This window comes from Neopsephotus bourkii, unplaced genomic scaffold (assembly GCF_033783945.1).
Source record: "Neopsephotus bourkii isolate Nb327-2 ecotype Australia unplaced genomic scaffold, CSIRO-AGI_Nbou_v1 NB_1658, whole genome shotgun sequence".
NCBI classification, from domain to species: Eukaryota; Metazoa; Chordata; class Aves; order Psittaciformes; family Psittacidae; genus Neopsephotus; species Neopsephotus bourkii.
Genome location: NW_026902132.1, coordinates 653,041 through 662,915, shown reverse-complemented (window position 1 = coordinate 662,915; position 9,875 = coordinate 653,041).

Below are 9,875 nucleotides of genomic sequence, written 5' to 3'. Positions count from 1 at the left end.
CACTTTCTTGAGGCTTGAAAGCACAGGCGAACACCTGGTTACTGTGACTTGGTTTTAATTCATTTGCAACTGCTTAAAATTACTTCCTGAAGGAACTTCAATTGGTGTTTTTTAAGTTTGTTTTGGTTTGGTTTGTTTTTTTTTCTTCACCAGCACCCCAAAAAATCACTGATGTTGAAGAACTGCTTTGTGACTTCAGTCCTTCAGCCCAGAGCTCCCTCCTCCCTAAATTGGCAAAGTACAAGTTTAGGAGAAAATGTGAACTGTGTGTGAAGATATTTGAGAGCTCCTGGGGACATGGGTTATATTTTTCCTTTCCAAATGTCTGGAATTGCAACTGTCTTTGAATGCATGCTCGAGATTAGGGGAGAAAAAGTCAGTCATAACTGACTGTAACATGTACTATTCAGACATATATCTCAAATAAAAGCTGTCTTGCACAACTTTATCTGGACATCAAAGGCATGGCCTTGTCTTCCCATAAAATAAGGCAGCCTGGAGCTGTTCCAGTTAAATATTGAATGGATTTGTACAGGCTGGGGAGTGGTATTTCATTTGAGACGGGAACCAGAGAGAAGGCGATTCTGTGCCCTGGACCTCCTCCTCCGCCGCCGCCTAGCCAACTGCCCCACCTAGTGTCAGCGCGGCCGCAGCACCCCAGCGACAGAGAACCCCACCGCCGCAGCCCACTGTGATGAGTGACGTTGTAGCCGGATGGCGTTATAATGAATTGGGGTGGGTTTGCCCTTCCCTAGCTCTGCGTGGCCCTGGCAGCTGGGTCACCGGCTGCAGCCCCCGCACAGGCAGCACGGGGCTCCTGCTGCGGGGTGGGGAACCCGAGGTGGGTGCTTCCAGTGGTAAAGTCTTTCCAAAGTGGGCAGATGCCTTTCTGAGCTCTGGGTTCTACACCAGCAGTTTCTCCAGGGAGGCCTATGCAGAGGCAGCTGTTCCCAGGAGGTCAGTGCCCGTGGCTCCACAGTGCACTTCACTCCTCCCAGGGCTGGCTTGGGACACCGAAGAAATCACTGCACCTGCACGAGGGGCATGGTGAGAAATTACTGCACCTACGTGTGGGGCATGGTGAATGTGTAGTGAAAGCCTCCTGTGTGCTAGGTAATGGCAGATTTGCAGAGTCCAGAGGAAGCATTGGTGCAGGCAGAGCAGAGAAAACACACCTTTTCTGGGTGCCAGCACTTGCAGTGTAACTGTCCTGTGTTCACTGGCACATGGAGGAGGAAAATAAATGGTTTTTGCAACCCACTCTGACAACTGATAAACGAGGGTGTCAGTGTCAGGTTTTCCTGACTGAAAATGGCTGGTGGTGTGGATTCCTGGAAGGAGTACTCTGTAACACTGAGCTGCCAAATGTTGCTCTCAGTTTCATTGCTGTCTAGGTTTACTGTGTAGACTGATAGAAAATGCATTACAGTAGTTGAAGGCACAGGTGACAACCACTACGTCCTCTGTCAGAAGAGATAAATCTTTGGGCAGTGCATAAAATAAGCCAAGCTGTTGATGAGTAGCAACACTGGCAGACCTTTAGATTGTGTAACTTCCTCCTAATTTGTAAGCAGAGTGTGAAGCACAAATGCAGGATGAAATTTTCCCATTATTTGTACTGGCAGTGATTTAACGTGCGTTATTCTCTGGAGATAGCAATCTGGTAGAAAATATGTGGCCTTGACTTTCCTGTCATGCCTGAATGTAGTTCATATCTGTGCCTGAAGTTTTATCCAGAAGTTATCCCAGTAGAGAAAGCCACTTCTCTGAAGAAGTGAATGAAGGCACTTGTCATCAGCCAATGCCACCTCCTGCCCAAGATAAGCTGTTTGGCTGGCTTCTTCAAGAAGAGCACAGGCAGTTTGATGTGCTTCTTGTACTGTAATGAAGTAGATCTTTTCAGTGTACTAATAAAATGACTTGTGCTAAAATGTTCTTTTGTAGCACTCCAGTTGCCTTCCTTCTTGCTTAACCTTGCTGCAATTCCTATATAAGCTATGTAACCTGGGATGCTCAAACTGTTCAAAAGGCTGTCAAGAAGGCCATTTCAATAGATTAAAGCCAAGAAGGATGTCATGTGCTACCATATTTCAAGCACTACAAGGAGTTCTTCATTAGTGAAGGTTTGCTTTAAAGATTTATATTGCAGCACTACCTTTATTCTGCCTTGATAGTGGTGGTGGTGAAGGAGAGGAAAATGACAAGAGAAGCTGAAGATGAAAACAGGGCTGAATCATACTGAGATTCTCCTTCCACAGTAAGGGGCCACTGTACCTTCTGCTTTACTGTCGTGGTTTAAGCCCAGTTTAACTCAGAAACCACGCAACCGTTAGCTCACTCACACCTCTTCCTCTCCCCGCTCCCAGAGACATGGGGAGGAGAATTGAAAGAATGTAACTCCCATGGGCTGAGATGAGAACAGCCCAGTAACTAAGGTATAACACAAATCACGGCTGCTGCCACCAATAAAGTGATAAGGGAAATAACAAGGGAAGAGAATACAACTGCTCATCACCTGCCGACCGACACCCAGCCCAACCCAGCAGTGATCTAACCCTTACGGGTAACTGACCCCAATTCTATATCCTGGGCATGACGTGCTGTGGTATGGAATACCTCTTTGGCTAGTTTGGGTCAGGTGTCCTGTCTGTGATTCCTCCCAGCTTCCCCTCCTCCCTGGCAGAGCATGAGACTCAGAAAGTCCTTGGTCACAGCAGACATGACTTAGCAACAACTACAAACACTGGTGTTATCAGTGCTGTTCCCAGGCAGAAAGTCAAAACCACAGCACTGCACCAGCTAAGGAGAAAGATGACTGCTACTGCTGAACCCAGGACATTTACCCACTGGTAAAAAGAATGGAGCTGGGAGTAAATCAAGTCCTTGTGTTTAATCGTTAGGTTCAGTTTCTGTTGCTGAAACAAAGCAAATAAAAGGACACATTCAGATTATGCAGCCTTGGGGATTCTGTATATGAATCAGTATTAGTTGCTGGCTGGAGCTACTAGCAGCTTTTGCACTGAGGCAGAGGTAGGTTTCATGTCATATTTGACATGACACCCAAACTGCCATAATGTATTTTGTTTCTACTCCATATAATGTTTTCAGTTCTTCAAGAACCAATTTCCATATTTCTTGTTTTCTAATATAATCTTTTTTTTTCATTAACATGTTAGTTGCTGCTTAGTAGCCTTTCTAGATATTTGACCTCAAAATCCCAAGGTAGCTTTTGAGCAGATACTCAAGTACCTGTAGATTGCCCTTTTAGAGTATTGGGCCATTCCCATCACGTATGTTTCCCTGTAGACAGGAAAATTAACTCATGACCGAGCACAATCAGATTACTAACATCAGTAACATGTACACAGACACACAACCATTAACAACGGCATTGCAGGACAGCTGCCGCAGAACATACGAAAGTCACCAAACTCCATCTAGTGGGAGAAAATCAGAAACAAACAGATGCGGTAGTGTATGCATACACACATATATACACAACTTTGCTTTGAACTCCTTTTTCAGAAGAAGTTGAAGATGTCAAAGCTATGTTGTTTATTCTATTTGACTGTGGAAGGGAGCCCAACAAAATAAAGGAGGAATACTTGAGGAAACCATACGCCAGACCTTTGGCTTATCAAGTGTCTCAGGGTTTCAACACACATGATATTGCCCTTCTCCCTTATCATTCAAGAGACCTTTTATTTTTATTTCCTTTTTCTTATTTATGTTGCCAAAACTATTTTGCCACTGTGCAGTAGAAGGTCACAGCGGGGGAAAGTTAAGTAGTGTCTAATGAGTTCAGAGATGTCTGGCTATGTCAGTACATTGTACTGTTATAAATGTGGGTGATGTGTATGTTCTTTTAATTAAGATCATCTTGTGCTGGATGACTAGCTGCTAGCTGCTTTTCACTATGAAAAGACAAGGGTTTTTCCTGGTTACCTGTGTCTTGAATACTTCAAGCCCTTCTTTTGATATTAGTATCTTGAAGTCTCTTGGTTATAGTCCATATCAGGTTATTTAAGTGTACTCTTTCAGAGGATGAGCTGTAAATCTGCATGGAATGTGAGGCTGTCAGATAAAGCAGTTTGTTTCACTTTCTAAAACGACAAACATCTCATAGTCAAAACAAAGTGTCTATGTTAATGCCTAGTGTATCTGTTGGAATTAAGATTTTCTTAGGCTAGCTTTCTTTTCATGACAAACAGGCCATCTTACATCCTGCCTGTGGAGCAGCCCTTTTGATAGCCTTGAAATTCATCCTATGTGCCTTAAAAATATCCTAACTATGCTGCTATCTGGGACATGCTAATGTCTCAATTTTGAAATGAGAGAAAGGTAGCATTGGCTTGATTTGCTGGCGGAATGTCTCCTGGCTTGTGATAAACTGTTTTTTTTTGTTTCTGTAATACATGCAGACAAAGTGCCTGCTTAGAAAAGCCAGCCTCCCTGCTTGCTATTTCTGATGGTAGAGCTGAGCAGTTTAGTATGAAACAGTAAGTCATGCCCATGTCTAAATTAGCATTTATGTTTAGAAATATAGATGTATTAATACAAGTTTTAGATATCCATTTTAGGCAGTGTTCTTGGCTGTGGACTTTTGAATGCTAGGAGTGCTTGGGCTTAAATATCATGCCAGGTGTCTTGGGTGCAGAGGAGAAAATGCAGTCACATTCCCCAGCACATGCTAGAATATAATAAGGACTGTAAGTTTTGGTATATCCAGTGGACACCGTAAGTGCCAGTACTGGGAGCCACGAGCAGAGTGAGAAATTCCCAAGTAGTTATAGGGTTAGGCTAAAGCTGTTAGGACAACAGCTCAAAGAGAGCCTGGACTCTCTGTGATCCTTTCCCCCTCATAAATTGTAGCATCTGGTGAAGTAAGATGTAAAGAAAATCTGTGGCATTCAGTTATATGCTGTACTTTCAACTGTCTCTGTGTCTGGAGTAAGTATAGGAATCACCCTGGTGGGAGGTGGGGATCTGTGGGAGCTGTGCTCATCAACATATCTTGTACATGTATCTTCAGCTAAGTCCTCCTTTCACAGAACACAGGAATTTCCCATTGCCACTATTCTTCTGCTGGTTCTTATTATAACTCTGGATACTGGGCGGGGGGGCCCCCCCCCCAAAAATAGATCAGCCACTTCAGCAGCCTTCTTGTAATTATGGGAAGAATATGCACTGGGACCTTTTCTCTTTACTGAGGCAATTAGTATCATGCACTTCAACAAGTTGTCAAGTGTTGGGAGAGATGGCATTAACATCCAATATTTTTGGCCTAATTTTTCCAGCTTGTGTCCTTTATGTTTAGGACATAGCAGTGGAGAACACAGGCAGCAGTCTGCTCTAGCTTTGCAGTCACATTCCAGAGCCTTGATGAACATCTTTTTGTGTGGATGCCCGGGACATCAGTGTTCTGGGAGACAGTTTCTGTGCAGAAGCTGGTCACCCGTCTTCAGCATGCAAGACTATGGGGAGTAATAAGTTGTACAAGTGACTGTAGACTGGCTTTCTAATCTCATATTCAGCTCCTCTTCAGCAGAGCCAACCAGTGCTCTTTCTGCACAGATTTACCCTGCTCTGGTTTGTTTTGAGTTAGAGTAGGATCTTCATTTTACTGAGCAACGGCTTTACTTTACGTTTACCTCATTCTGAAGTCTTTGGCTGACCCAGAGACCCATCAAAAGTATATTTAATAAAACAACATTACATTACAGTGAAGTGAGTTCACCATGTAACACTTTTCACTGGAGCACATAAAATGAAGACTAAACCAAGGACAGTAATACCTTGGATATGGCCTCAAGTGAATTTCCTTATGGACTTCTCTGCTGAGTGTAGTGTTTTCTGATTTTCCCATTAACAATAACATTTTTTGGAACACATCCTCTTTCTCGTTCAGTAGTGATATTGCACTAATGTACATCACAGAGTGAAGTTTATGTTACCAAAACCCATTCCTTGACACGAGTGTCAGTAGGTTAATATTGTTGCTGGGGTTTTGTGGAGAACTCCAGTGCAGACTGTTTTACCACAAGAAGCTTTTCTCTAAAGTTTTCTTCATGCTGCTTAAGGTATTTATGTTCACACAAAATAAATCCCCTCACCTGTAAGTAAAATGCTTTCTTCATAAAAGGTGGCCTGTTCTCAAACTGTCTTTCCTGTGTCCTGATTTCTGGCTCTGTTACTTCCCTATAATAAAGCTGCTGCTTTATAATGCTCAAGGTAGCTTAAAAGGATAGTGCTGTGTTTACGACTGAGCATGGTTTGCACTGGTAAAAGTTCTGATTCTTTGTCATGGGCAACTGAATATAAAGCACTGCAAAATGTAATAAACAGATGTTCTGTCTGCCACAGGAGTTCCAAATTTCTGCAGTATTTATATCCCAGGGCTGTCCCTTTCTTCATATGATCAAGGTTCTTTTTTTTTATTAGAGATGTGCCAAGCCATAAAGACCATTTCAGCCTCTTTGGCTGTGTCTGTTACCTCTACATATGAGAAGCAGGAAATGACTGCAGAGCACGGCATCCTGCAAAGGTTTACGATTGGACTTGCCTGTTTGTATTTTGGCATTGCTCAGAGGCTGCTGTCAGGTTTTAGGGTTGCATTGTTCAAGGCTCATTACAGAATGCAAGTCAGTAAGCTTGCACTCTTAGGGTACTAAGAGGTAGCAAAACTATCTGCGATGCCAAAGTGTCATGCCACATGGTGCTCTGGCTTCCCTGGAACAATAACGAATATGTCATTCATCTGGCTTGTCCTGTGTGTGTTATTTATGGTAGTTCACATGCTGACATAGCCTGACTACTGAAAGGTAGACATGCTATGATGACATGCTGTATATTGTAGGATCTGACACAGACCCCAAAAATATCCCTTTACCTGTTGCTGGTTTCTGATTATCCCAAACTGCTCTTAGCTTTGTAGTTGTGGACAGCAGCACTGTTAAGACCCTTTTCGCTCACAAAAAAAAAATAAAATCACAGAAATCCTTACAGCAGCATTGCAGTCATGATATAAAGAGGCATGTATTGAAAATGGTTTTGCACTCGCCAAGATACAGAGTGACCATCTTTAGTTTCCAGCTAAAATAGTATTTCTTTTTGGCTGCCATTATCGTAAGATCAGCAAAACCATGCCTACTTTACATGGCAATTGAGAATGTGCCAGGCTCACTTGAGACACTAAACCGAACAGGAGAAAATGGTTTTGTTTGCAGATTAGATGATATGACCAGGAAGACACAAATTACCATCTTGTGGGTATGGTTATTTAACCCAAATTGTCCCAGTCAGATTACACAGACATAATTCACTATAAAAATAAGGTCTGTAGAGTGAAAATAACTTGGTGACAATCCGGAAGTGGTTTCGATGCTTCTTTTCTGGTTGTAACCATTCGTTTGAGTTCATATTTCTGGGGTTTGCAACACATGCTTCAACAAGGCCAACAGAACTTGCAATTACATCAATTACTACTGTTAACACGCCTGGCTGCACAAATCCATTTTTGTTTCTAGCTACTCTAAGCCATGCTGAAAAACAAGAAGAGTATCAGGCCAGCATCAGGTCCATAGCTCTACCAGAACCGTCTGTGTTAATTAGTAATTGCTAATGATTCTAACTGGAATGCTGAAGGGCAATCAGATGCACACATTCAGAGCACAAAATTGCCCTGGGATATTTGCCAAAAATCACCACTACAGAAAAGCTGCAGATTTGGTAGCTACTGAAGATGATCATAGGAAGCAGCTGTTTGCTGGAAGGTGAAGATGGCACTTGGCTTGCATGATTTTTGTTGTCATACTTGCAGATTTTCTTGCAGATTTCTGTGCAGATTTTAAAAGTAATAGCAAGGAGACAAATATTAGCCTATAAGGCCAGGTTTGAGATAAAGGAGCCTAGGATAGGGAAGAAATATATGTATAAGAAAGAGAGCTATTTCTGAGAGTCATGAGGTTACCAGATAATGAGATAAGTTGCATAAGAATAGAAGAAAATAGAGCTGCTGCTGTCTGCTGGAGGTCCCAGTGCTTCCTTGAAACAAGTATGTGGGACGGATGGGTTTCTCCCACATTGCATAACTGAAAGAAACTCCAGGATTTCTCCAGGGTAGCACACCGTCAAGGAGCAGAGCTGAGGTTTTTATGTTATTTGGTGTATGGAATGATCAGTGCACTGGATGTGGCTATAGGAAAATTGTGTTCAGCATCTCTTGCTATCATTTCTCCGCGTCACAGTATCACAGTATGCTAGAGATTGGAAGGGACCTCAAAAAATCATCTAGTCCAATCCCCCTGCCTTAAGAAGTGCCAAGGCTCTTTCAATAAGTTTCTCCTGTGCTGATTTGCATCTCCAGCTTGCAGAGAGGGGACTTTCCCTGTTGGCTGCTGTGATAGCACTGTCTGGGGAGAGCAGGCTGTTGGGGATGGTGGAAGGTAACAGCCCTGACAGTTCTTCTGCCTTCTCTTCTGTGAAGGAATTTCACCAAGAGGTGTCTTGCCCATCTCTCACCAAACTCTCTGCTCCTATCTTCTCTAACAGAGAAGCTGTGAAGAGAAAGTGCCTGCTTGAAAGGTGCTTCAGAGGAATCTTTGATGTGGGAATCCCAGCACGATCTTGGGCTGGGCTGTAGCATCGTCCAGTGGGGTCTGAACATGGGGTGGGCGTCCCCCACAGCCCCTATCAGGAATGAATTAGAATGTTTCATTCTTGTAAGTGATACTTTTTCGAGTAAACATCCCTGGGTTCCTGTGATGTGTAACTAATGGAGTGCTAAACTCTCAGGGCTGGTTTAAGACTCAGAAAGTACACGTGTTGCCAATCCATCATGTTCCTAATACTAATTAACATAGCAGGGACACAATAAAGCCCCAGAACCTGCACGCATTACCCAGCTCACATTACCACTCTGTTAACAGTCTCTCTATTGACCTAACAAAAGCACACACTGGAAAAACAAGACGCGGCTTCTTCTGACTCAGCTAGACCTATTCAGTCAAAGCAGAGAGCCAAGGACCCTCATTAATTATTGTCCATTATGATTCTGGTATATCATAGAATGGAGTTCTCGAATCATGTACAATGACATTTCTACTGTGCCAGTATTTGTGTGTGTTACATGCTGCTGGGCAGGCAGCCCTAATGTAGGCAGAGCAGCTACTGAGTTCTTGTGAGATGTGATTGCTTTTGAGGGCACAAGTGAAAGGAAAGCCTTATTATCAATCTACATTCCTGTTATTTGAAATTCAGTTGCAATTAAAATCTTGTTGTTCTTAAACCTTCACTAATATAATTGTCTTTTGCTCCCAGGCTTAAACTAATTCCTGTGTAAAAAAAAAAAAAAAAGCCAACAATTTGATTTAAATTTATTTTTGGCTACAGGAACATTTCTTTTTAGGTCCCAGAAAAGTTTTCTATATATTGAAGCACACTGACATCCCTGTAATACACTCTTTTTAAAGTATGATAATTACACTGCATGATGTATGGCCAAAGAAAAACTGGAAGGAATCTAAACAGCAAGAGATTAGCACATTCACATTGCAGTGATCCCTAACTGGATGCAGTCTGGCTTTGTGGATGTTGGGGACAAGCCATTTTTTACTTCCACAATTAGATGGTTAGTATTTTATGGTGCCTCTGGCTGAAATCAGTAGAGTTCGCTCACCAGCATTTGAGGCTGTGGTGTATCTCCTGTTGTTGCACATCACTCAGTGGGCTGAGTATGAAAAGCAGTAGTTTAATCATTATGCCATGAAATTCTAGTATCTTGTTGAAGTGATGGTAAGTTTTGTAAGTCAGTATACCAATACGGACAGTTAGGTACTTGGGCACATTCTTACATTTCCTTATGCTTTGGTTAAAAA